This window comes from Pantherophis guttatus, chromosome 3 (assembly GCF_059756535.1).
Source record: "Pantherophis guttatus breed Tessera chromosome 3, ASM5975653v1, whole genome shotgun sequence".
In the NCBI taxonomy this organism is placed as follows: domain Eukaryota; kingdom Metazoa; phylum Chordata; class Lepidosauria; order Squamata; family Colubridae; genus Pantherophis; species Pantherophis guttatus.
Window position 1 is genome coordinate 98443243 of NC_142065.1, and position 12751 is coordinate 98455993.

Below are 12751 nucleotides of genomic sequence, written 5' to 3' on the forward strand. Positions count from 1 at the left end.
GCATACATTAAAATGAAATTTCATTGCATACAGCTCTCAAAGGGCCACCACCTCCAATATACACTACATAAACATGACTAAATAAATAAATGCAAAATTATGCATATACCCACATATATTATATGACACAGAGAAACCACACAGTCTAGTTTGGATGTATACATGTACATGGCGAGAAAAATAAATCTTGTGAGTTTACCAGATGGATGGCATAGGGACCAAAGCTGTTACAGAATCTGGTAGTCCTGCTAGAAATACTTTGAAACCTCCTCTCCAGAGAGGAGCAATAGAAACAGACCATGAAGTGGGTGTTTGGGATCTCTAACAATGCTTTGAGCTCTAAGCACATATCACTTATAAGCAGTATCCTGAATAACAAAGAGTGAGCTTGCTATAATCGGCTGTCCTTACCACTCTGTGTATGGACTTTCTATCTGAGGCACTGCTACCACCAAACGAAACAGTGATGCAATTTGTTAAAATGCTCTCAATTGTGCCTCTGTAAAAAGTGGCCAGGACAGAAGGAAAAAGGATGGCTACAGAATAAAGTGAAACAGCTTTAACACAATGTAATACAACCATGAAGACACTACGACTGCCTGAATATATAAAAAAAAATGTTTGGACAGATGACCAATCATAAATCCATCCCAATTCCAGGTATAGTTCACAGACACAGTTGCAGCCAAATTGAGCAAGAATGACTCATACTGTGTATTCACTTCTCTTTTACTTGCCATTTTTGGCTCTCTTTCAACTTTCAATTCTTTCGCAGAATGATGTTGCCAAACCTCATCATTAAATGCATTTTATTGATTCATAATGTTTTATTGACATTCAAGGCAAAATTGATTTGTTTCCAAATTTTTCCTTTGGTTCAAAATAGTGTGTAGAACTGCGGTATTTATGCTTCATATCTTAATATATAATACAAAGCAATCTCCAATTTTCTTCATCAACAAGCGTTCTACAATATATTCAATCAATTTGCACCAGAGTCTTTGCAGGGTTGGATTTAGACCAAGTTAACTGCACATAGTTTATGCTGGAATCAATGAAATTGTTATATTATAGCCTGCTCAGATCCTGCCTTTTTCAACACACTGTTTCCCTCCTGAACATCCTCCCTATTTCAAGAAGAGGAATAAAAATGTAGGTTTGAATGTTCCCATGCATTTCTATTTTTGTATCACATAAAAAGCTGTAGAAATTATGACAATATTAAAGCAACAGCAGGCAAATAAATTAATGTTATTAGCCATCTTTCTCCCAGAATTTCCATGCAGTGTAATGACAAATCTTTATAATATTCGATAATGTATATTAGGCTCAGAGACACCATCAAGAGCCTCAGTGGTGCAGCGGACTAAGTGCTGTTAAGTGCTAGCATTTAGCTGCCAGCTGCCTACAATTAGTGCGAGTTCAAATCTCACCAGGCTCAAGGTTGACTCAGACTTCCATCTTTTCGAGGTAGGTAAATTGAAGACCCGGAGTGTGGGGGCAATAAGCCAGCTTTGTATAGAACAACACCGCTTGGGGGGGGGGGGGGGGCGCGAAAGCCTAATAAGCAGGTATATACATAAAAGTATGCAGGCTATTGCTATAATGCATTGTAAGCCGCCCTGAGTCTACGGAGAAGGGCAGCATATAAATTGGACTAATAAATAAATTGGACTAATAAATCTTGTTCTGAATTAGCAAGTGCAGTCAAATTTCCCTTTTCTAGAGTCAAAACTTCAGTAGCTCTTAAGGTTGATGGATGCTCAATACAGGTAGTCCTGGACTTACAACAGTTCATTTAGTGACCATTCAAAGTTACAGTGGCACTGAAAAATGTGACTCATGACTGTTTTTCATAGTTGTGACCTTTGCAGCACCCCCACGATTATGTGATCAAAATTCAGATAGCAATAGAACTTAGACTTATATACCGCTTCATAGTGCTTTTACAACCTTCTCTAAGCAGTTTACAGAGTCAGCCTATTGCCCCCAACAATCTGGGTCCACATTTTACACACCTCGGAAGGATAGAAGGCTGAGTCAACCGTGAGCCGGCGAGATTTGATCTGCTAAATGGCAGATAGCAGTCAGCTGAAGTAGCCTGCAGTACTGCACTCTAACCACTGCGCCACCTCTTGGCAACTGGTTCTTATGTATGAGCTTTGCTGTGTCCCAGGGTCACGTGATCACCTTTTGGAACCTTCTGACAAGCAAAGTCAATGGGGAATCCAGATTTACTTAACAACTAGGTTACTAACTTATCAACTGCAGTGATTCATTTAGCAACTGTGGCAAGAAAAGTCGTAAAATGGGACAAAAGTAACTTAACAAATGTCTCACTTAACAACATAAATTTTGGCTCAGTTGTGGTTGTAAGTTGAAAACTACCTGCAGTTCTGTGAAAATAACTGAAAATGCTATTTTTTACCAAAATAAAGACCTATAATAAAAGAGCAATACTGCTTACTCCTGGGAGACAAAGCTGTGCATTTATAGCTTACAAGAATGGAAAGTGGACAACCATTTATATATGAGCCAGCAATGTGCAGCAGTTGCCAAAAAAGCCAACACAGTTCTGGGCTGCATAAACAGGGATAGAATCAAGATCACGTGAAGTGTTAATACCACTTTATAATGCCTTGGTAAGGCCACACTTGGAATATTGCATTCAGTTTTGGTCACCACGATGTAAAAAAGATGTGGAGACTCTAGAAAGAGTGCAGAGAAGAGCAACAAAGATGATTAGGGGACTGGAGGATAAAACATATAAAGAACAGTTGCAGGAACTGGGTATGTCTAATTTAATGAAAAGAAGGACTAGGGGAGACATGATAGCAGTGTTCCAATATCTCAGGGGTCGCCACAAAGAAGAGGGAGTCAAACTATTCTTCAAAGAACCTGAGGGTAAAACAAGAAGCAATGGGTGGAAACCATTCAAGGAGAGAAGCAACTTAGAACTAAGGAGAAATTTCCTGATGGTTAGAAAAATTAATAAGTGGAACAATTTGCCTGCAGAAGTTGTGTATGCTCCAAAACTGGAAATTTTTTAAGAAGATGTTGGATAACCATTTATCTGAAGTGGTATAGGGTTTCTTGCCTGGGCAGGAGGTTGGTCTAGAAGACCTCCAAGATTTCTTCCAACTCTGTTATTCTATTTCTATTTCTAGAAGATGCCAGATATAAATGCAGTTACCTCTGTGTTTCCAAAGAATCATGGGATACTAGCTATCTTGGTGCATTCCTAACATTGAACAGCCTTTGCACTACATAATTGTGTCATATGGAAACAAGTGAAGAAATCTTAGACAACTTTCGTCTACATTTAGCCTACATTTCAGAAAATGTTGGGATCCCCCTGAGATTAAGGATAACTGAATGAGAATATCATAATATTGCCAGCCATGATACTTTTAAACAACACTTCTTGGTTACTATTTACTTATCCCTGTAATTCACAAATGCTCAGCAGTTTTCTCCTGCAGTAAACTCTTCAGTCTGCCTGAGGTAGCAATAGCACTTAGACTTACAGGTATATACAACTTCACAGTGCTTAACAGCTCTCTCTAAGCAGTTTACACAGTCAGCATTGCCCACAACAATCTGGATCCTCATTTTACCAACTTCAGAAGGATGGAAGGCTGAGTCCACCTTGAGCTGGTGAAACTCGAAATGCCAAACTGCAGGGAGCCAGCAGGCAGCAGAAGTAGCCTGCAATACTGCATTCTAATTACTGTGCCACCACGGCTCTTCACCATATTCACCATAGGTAATGGCAAGGATCAGTAAATATGGCCTGAAAATATTCACTTCAGAATCTTTAGCAATGTGTGCAAATTGCAAGGGAGATGAACAAAGTCATCTCAATAGAGGAATAATTATGTAAAGGTTTCCTTGACAATTTGAGAATCTTCCACTCATATCTGATTTAAGAAAACAGTTTTTGTTTCATATTCTCACTAGGAATTCTTATACTTGCCTTCAAGGACATGCTCCTTGTCTGGAAATACACTCCCTTCAGCCTTGAGAGAGCATATTTAGCAGCACAGTGAGCTAGGAGCCCAACACAAATTACTGAAGCAGCATAATTATTTTAAAAGGAAACAACTGCCATTAAAAATTATGCTCTCATAAGATTAAATGCAATTGGATCATAGTATTTCAGTTCTAGCACCTGTAGCCTGTTCGTTAATCAAATTTTAAAAAACAACAACCCTAAGCTAAACAAAAATTTAAACAGCTCCAAAACATTTACATAAATGCTGTACATTTCGTTCACATCACTAATTCTATATGTACATAATTTAATGTATAAAATTATTATGTATAAAATTATACATAATTTTGAGAAAAAAATGTGAATGCCTTCTATAAAATACAAACACAGAGGAAAAAGAAAAAAAAAGGATACTCAAAAGCCTGTTGTACCACAAGAGTTCCCATAGCTATCATATTTGCAAAAAAATGAAGTCTGGAATAATTTATCATAATTTTAGTACTTCAGTTTTATCAAAACAAAATTACTTGCTCCTTTTATTCATCCCATCCTAATGAGATCATGGGAGGATGCAATACCAAATAAGGACAAAATTACCTTAATATAACAGTAATGGGGAAATTAATCCAGAATTCACACTGAGGAAATGCTGTGATATGCAATTTTAATTTGCTGAAATTTTTACTCCTAAGCAGGACAGAATCATCAAGGATCCACAGTGATTGGATCTTTGATCCAGTTATAAGGCCAAGACCTCATTTAATGCAATGTTGTGGTATTAAAAGATAATTATGAATAATATTCGGTGTTGAATTGATATGCCGATCTCATGCTTGCACAATTGTATCTCCAACATGACCCATTTTGCGCAGTTAGTAGAAGTTTAGCTGTGTATGGTTACTTCAGTGGTGTTTCTAATTGGAGAGCTCCAATGTTTACACATTGAGGCAATATCCTTTGAACATCCTTTGAACATTTACAGCTGGAAGCGTTCTTGTTATCTTCTTGGCAGTTAGGGACCATATTTTTTCTATGCAACCTATGAGAAGCTTACTCTTGTTGTGAGAAAACTGTCTTTGTTATTGTTGCCCTAGAAAAGCATGTTACTGACAAAACATCTCTTTGTATTGAGAGCATTGTCTGTTGTTGGATTTTACTTTGAACTTCTTTGTAATCAGTGTCTGCAACAATCAGGAACCATCATCTTGTTGACAACCAGTGTTATAACCTTCAGGTTTTGTTGACTTTCTTTATCCACCGGTGCTGATTATCTTGTTCATTGATTCAGCCTTGCTCTTGTGATATAATCTGCTGTTTTCTGTCATCTTACTTGCTTTGTTTTAGGCATTTCAAATCTATTCAATCATTGAAATAGTTACATATCCATCAATTCTTTATCATGGTTATATACGCCTGCATATACAGCTATGTTTGGAACATTCTACAACATAGACAAGTTTTTGTCAGGACTCCAACATTTTTCCATATAGCTTGTAGTGCTGCTTCAGAACCTTTTGGCCTCCGATTTTGTGCACTGCCATTAACCCCTGATACGTATCCCACTTTTCCCAAAGCTCATCTTCATGTTGATCTCTCTGGATATTATCATTATGCCTCTGATATTTCCTTGGTCTAGTTGACTTCTTCAGTTTTATCACTTCATGGAACCCAACTAGTTTGAATGATGTCAGTTCCTAGATTAAACAAATAAATAGATGGCATGGCTTTCTTGGGCAACAGAGAATCTGATACACCAGATGGTTCATGACACTTCTGCTTTTCAGTTTTAACTCCAGTTTTTCCTGTCTTGCTGAAGATAGCGAAAGACTTCAACACCACTAACTTCTCACCCTCTTGAGAATCTTTACAGAATAAAGGAAAAATGATGCTTTATGAAGTTTTAAAGTAATTCAAACATCCCCAACCCAAATCTATTACACAAGAGGCATCAACATCTGACTCTCATTACTAACAGCAATCTGTACTCAGGAACAAGGACAGTAGAAATATTTCACTCAAATTTGATTTAAAAAAAGGGTTTGCTTTTCATACCATCTCCAAGAATTCTTAAACTTGTTGTCAAGAACAAACTCCTTGTCTGGAAGTACACTTCCTTCAGCTTTGTGAGAGCATACTTAGTAGTATGGTAAGCTAGAAACCCAATACAAATTACTGAAGCAGCATAATTATTTTTAAAAGGAACCATTTAAAAGCTTATTACTCATGGATAAGGACAGTAGGAAATCAGACAGTCTGGGACATGTTACACTCCCTGGGCTCTAACCTTTTGTATTGCAGACTATAAAGTGTCTATAGTGAAATCACTTTTCTTTTTCTTTTGCTTTTGCTTTTGCTTTCTTTCTATGGGTGGGAGGAAATGCCTGTTTCCCAAAAGTCAAGAAGCAATAGTCCTGGACTTTGAAGCAGTAGTAGCCCATTTTGCTTAGCAGGAAAGAAGCACATCATACTTTATACAACTGATTTAGCCACAAAAGTTATTGCCCTGTATTGGCATGCCTTGCTTTCACCTACTGGAAGCTATGGCTACAATTGAGGATTTATTTTATGAGAATGGATTATGCATTCTGGACAGCGCTTAAAAGGTTCGTCCAACAGTACAAAAATGGGGACTGCAGCAACTCTGTTTTGTACTTTGAACCCTACTATTACTATCCACATTAATAATGAAATCTACCAGTCTGACCAAATGATTACTTTATGGATATAGTAAGAGAACCTTGTCATTTTCTCTCAAGCTTTCTCTGTTTCACAGGCATAATGTATGTTTCCAACTATTATCTCCCCAAGATCATCTCTGTGAGTTTCTTGAACACTTGGCAACAGTCTTCAGAGAGATTACATCTTCTTTTCTGAGTATTTTATCATTTATCATTCTAAGGATAGTGGCCTCTGAATTAGATTAAATCATTTTCTCTGCATATGTTCTGAGATACTCTTGCTTCAACATGAAACTCATTACTTTCAATTGCAGAAGAGAATATGGATCATATCTATAGATTTGCATGTTTTTATGTATATATAGCTGCCATATGAATGGTCATATGGCAGCTGCAGCTTCAGTTGTTCACATCACATTTTTTTTAATGTGATTCCCTACAGGCATAGGACTTGTTTGGGGTGAGGACAAAGAGACTATATCTTTGCTAACTTTCCTAGCCATGTCAGAATAGATGCCAACAAGAGAAAACTGGGACAATCCCACTGAGACAACTTTCAGTCTGTCTATATCACAAGACTACAGGCCTATTCCTTTTCCAGCAAAGATAAGATAGATCCCCAGATTCTTGAAAAGCCTTTCTTTCTTGAAATGAACTCTTATTTTAAATGCTTCTTTTTCTGCTGGCAAAGACACATAGGGATTTGATTAACTGTTTTTCATCTCTTGTTCTATCCTCAGCTGTCTCTGTTCCTCCTGTTATTGTACCCCACCTGTCAAGTAAATTTCTGTCTTCTAAGCCAAACTTTTCTTCCTAAATCTCTCTTTCTCCTATTCAGAGAATTTGATCCCGCCTGTATAATAATGCTTTTGTTTCAAGTTCCAAGAACTGAACAATTTTCAGTGATAAGCGGCCTTTCTGAATTTCATACTTCTCCTGCACAGATACTCAAAAGAAGGACTTAGCTAAGTAACTGTGTCTTCCATCCACTAAGGATGACTCCCCAGCTTCTTTTTCAGATTAAAAAAACAACAACATCTCTTTAAAGTTAAAAAAATGTGTAAAAGTATCTTTCTTAATATAAACAGGAATACATAAAATAATAAGCCAGCTCCTCTACTTATATCGGCAGCCTTCTATAGCAATTTTTCATATTAAAAATATAAATAATAAAAAGAAGGATTGAAATAGGCATAATGAAATTTTATAATCCTACCGCAGATACTATTATCTAAAGATTAATCTTTAGTTTGTTTATGATTAACAGGAATGGAAGAAAATCTTGCTTGTGTTGAATTTTAATATAAACATATCCGGTACTAGTTCCTGAAACAATATGACCTGAAGCGCAATTATCTTTACATATTCATTCTTTTTCTGAGTTTTGCATTGCAGTTTTCCAGCAAATAAATGCATACTAAAACATGCATATTAGATAAAATTGAATGAAATAAAAGTGAACATTGGAGATAAGTGCACATAAAAACTATTTGTGGTAGACGATAACATTGAAAAAGATAATACATTAGAGAACATTGCTTTGGAAAAAAAAATACTGTCTCAAGAAAAGTGTTTACAAAATTTATGTATTAGTGTATAAAATGTATGTATAAGTGTACAAAAATGCACATTTAGAATTTCATTCATTGAAATGATTAATGCCTGTGTCAACTCACTATTAATGTTTGCTACCACAATTCATTAATAAACCACAGTTTGTATTATAGACAATGCAGAATGGGCTTAAAGTAGTTGTAACTCAAGAGACAATTCTGGGGGCTGTAAAATACTTCATGGGGTGCATTTAGTTTACAGTCCATGAGCTACTCTTCCACAATATATACTCTGAGGACAAAATTGTGTCCTGTGATACTTCATCATATAACTGCCAGAGACTAAGGCACTCTACTGCAGGATTATTCTCTGAGAATAAGCATAATATGACAACATTGTCTATTTTAAGCTTGAATAGCCATTCCAGGAGGATATCAAAGTTGACAAAAGTGAGAGGCCAAGGAGAGACACATATTTCTTCTTCTGCTAAAGGACATTTTTCCCAGCTAGTGCAGCGGTTAGAATGGAGTTTTTCAGGCAAACTCTGCTCATAGCCTGGAGTTTGATCCTGACAGGGTTCAACTTTCGTCAGCCTTCCGTCCTTCCGAGGTAGGTAAAATGAGGACCCAGATTGTTGGGGGCAATTTGCAAGTACATTGTAAACTGCTCAGAGAGTGATGTAAAGTGCTGTGGGGCGATATATACATTTAAATGCTATTCTTTTTTTGTGTGTGTGTGTGTGTATCATAAACCATGTCTGAACTCAGGTATTTAGAAACCCAGGTACTCTTTAAGAAAAACTAGAGTGGCAATATATTTTTGCCACAAAAAGAATGGTTTGTAACTGATAATAGTTTTCATAAACCTCAGGTTGGAGCGTATGGTTTTTCCCTTGTTTTTCCCAAGACCTTGGTGGTGCAGTGGCTAGAATGCAGTACTGCAGTCTACTTCTTCTGACTGCTAGCTGCCAGCAGTTCAGCAGTTCAATTCTCACTGTCTCAAGGTTGACTCAGCCTTCCATCCTTCTGAGGTGGGTAAAATTAGGACCCAGATTGTTGGGGGCAATATGATGACTCTGTAAACTATTTAGAGAAGGCTGTAGAGCATTGTGAAGTGGTATATAAGTATTATTGTTATTGTTCCTTTGAAATAGAAAACTATTTAGGTTATCAGGTATGAATGGCATATTACAACTTCCATATGAGATATGTTGGCTGAAAAGTTACAGATTTGGCAAGATTAATACTCCATTTTTTTCCTGTTGGATTTTTGAAGGCATCATAAAAAACATTGCTAATTTTCTAAGGCAACAGGCTAGAAATCAAGAGACTAGTCAAGAGATGAGTTTTAGTCCCACTTAGGTATGAAGCCTAAGAAGTGGTCTTGGGCCAGCTGTTCTCTCTTAGCCGTAGGAAGGAAATATTGGAAACCACTTTGGATATCTTGCCAAGAAAACTAATCCAATAGTCAAGACTGACTCAAATGCACAGACATGGACTTAATTTGTAACAATAAGAGGTGATTTTACACCCAGGAAAGCAGATGGCCTTAGTCTTTGTAGATGCCCAGAAGGCATTTGTCAATTTAAATTGGAATTTCATGATTAAACAAATTAAGATAATGGGATTTGGAGCAAAATTTGAAAAGATGATAAAAACTATTTATGACAACCAAAGGGCGAGCATCTTATTAAATGGAGACAGGACCAAAACATTCCAGATCAGGAAGGGGGTACGACAAGGTTGCCCCCTATCACCACTATTATTTATTTTGGCCTTAGAAGTTCTGCTACGGAAAATCAGGAATAATGGGAAAATTAAAGGATTAACAATCAGGAAAGAGGTATATAAAATGCAAGCATTTGCAGATGATGTGGTCTTGATTTTGGAAAACCCTTTGAATCTGGACAAAAAAATTTAGAGGAGTTGGGTAAATACGGAGAAGTAGCAGGATTCAAATTGAATAAAACTAAAACCAAAATACTAACTAAGAATGTGACTGAGGTACAGACGAAAGAGATAGAAGAAAAATTGGGATTACAGGTTGTTAAAAAAATAAAGTATCTAGGAATCTGGATAACTTCAAGGTGTTCATCTCTAAAGGAAGGCAACTATGTCCCCTTAACTAAGAAAATAAAACAAGATTTGGATAGATGGAAGAAAATACAATTGTCACTTCTAGGCAAAATAGCCTTGATTAAGATGAACATCCTCCCAAAACTATTGTATTTGTATCAAACGATACCTGTAAATCTGGATAAGAAATTCTTTTTAGAGCTTAACAAAAACATTAGGAAATTTATATGGTATGGGAAAAGACCAAGGATTTCACTTAAAATTTTACAAGGAAAAAGGGACTTAGGAGGATTTGGACTCCTGGATTTGGAAAGATATTACAGGGCAGCCAAGCTAGTATAGATAAGGGAGTGGGCCACTCTGGAAAATGAAAGGATTCTAACGTTGGAAGGCCACGACCTACAGAAAGGGTGGCACGCATATTTATGAGACACAGAGAAAAAAAAGAAAACATATTTTCATAGACATAAAATTAGAGATACTTTAATACAAACATGGACCGCAATTAAACAGCGATATTATAAAAAAGTCTCAAAGTGGATCTCCACGATGGAGGCCCTGATTTATCCTAATAGATGGGGAATGAAGAAAATGTGTAGATACAAAGACATGCTAGATGAAGGAGGAAACCTTAAGTCTAACGATGCCTTGAGAGATCAAGGTATCAATTTAGACTGGTGGACTTATCTACAAATAAAGTCTAGATACCAGAAAGACAAGGAAGAATGCGTCTTAGAACTAGGATCTAGTGGATTCGATAAGGTTTTGATGGGAACAGAAAAAAAGATTTTGGCCAACCTATATAACTACCTACTAGATGAAGATAGAACAGAGGACACAATTAAAAAACAAATGGGAGCATGGGAGAAGAATATTGGACGCAGTATAAATTTTAACGAGTGGGAAGATGCATGGAATAGGAATTATAAATTGACCAGAGCAGTGACTTATAAGGAAAACCAGTATAAAATGTTACACAGGTGGCATCTAGCCCCTGCTAGGCTAGCAAAGATGTATCCAAATATTCACCCAAACTGTTGGAAATGTGGTCATGGGCAGGGCACCTTCTTCCACATGTGGTGGACATGCCCTGATGCGAAAAGGTATTGGAGCAAGATTTGGAGATGGTTACAAGAAATAATTGGAGAAGATATTGAATTGACACCTGAAATATTTCTCCTGGGAATAGTAAAGAGGAATTATGGAAAGAAAAAGATTTATTTAATTATACATATCACCACTGCTGTGAGACTGGCATACGCACAATACTGGAAAGAGAAAGATCTGCCAACAGAAGAACATATAATTAGGAAAATACTGGAGTGTGCAGAGATGAGCAAACTAACATATGAAATAAATGAGGATGAAAACTCAGAATACCATACTGTTTGGGGAAGGTGGTATGAATGGATGAACGATAAAATAAAAAAAGGAGAAAAAGATGTGCCTAATAAAAGGAATAAGTAGCTTAAGAATACCAGGTGCATATCTTGTGTATATGTATATATGTATAAACACTGCACTTCCAACGTAAATAGAAATGATACTTCATGTATTTTACAAACTTAATAAAATATTTTTTAAAAAAAGAGGTGATTTTACCATTGCAAAAAACCAATGAACAAGAAAATAAATACAGTTATAAAACTTGTGTTTGATTATTCTCTTGCTGTCTCTAGACCTTATACTATATGTTAGTCTACTTATGAAGAATTTATTCTCACTAAAATTCTACAACCGAAATATGAGATTGGAAGTTATATTGAACTTATTATAAGAAATAAATAAAGCATATTAATGCAAACCTCATAATTTATATCTTCAGTCACCATGAAATTGGAAGCCCTGAAGCTCTGCAATAGAAGCTAAATTGATTACTTATAAGTAGGTGGCTTTGTCATTTTAAAAGAATTCCCAATTCTGTATTGACTATTATATTATTAAAGGACATTATATGTTCTTTAGGATAGGCATCGAGAGACAAATTGCAAAGGCTGTTGTGGGATTACTGTGGAATGACTGAATTTTTATTTTTTAAACAGATTGTGAATTATTGATTAACATTTTCATAACTTCTACAAATTGTTTTATTCTTCTTTCTCTCCATTTCTGTTTCTTGCCGAGTAGAATTTCCTTTTCTATCTTCTTTACATCTCCTTTCAACAAACCTTATTTGTATTAATGATATGTTAATCATTAACAATAAGGGAATGGGCTCTCTATTTGGAAATGTTTTAAAAAATGACATTTTTGCAGGTTTCAAATATTTATCAGCAAAAAAAGTGTATGTTGCTGTCAGATTAGTTTCCTGAATGGCTGATTTGTAGTATGGGTATGTTTTAGCCAAAGTCCATATCCCAATGTAGAAAAGGATAATTTTGAATAAGTTTTCATGAATTTAACATGAAGTGGATAGGAAATCTATATAAATCTCATTAATAAATAAATAA

The 12751-nt window shown here is 36.1% G+C and overlaps 1 protein-coding gene across 2 annotated transcripts in view; it reads left to right on the forward strand.

The window, feature by feature from the left end:
* BRINP3 (BMP/retinoic acid inducible neural specific 3) overlaps nucleotides 1-12751 on the forward strand; it is a 297673-nt gene that overhangs the window by 204236 nt on the left and 80686 nt on the right. The gene's annotated exons all lie outside the window — the stretch shown is intronic.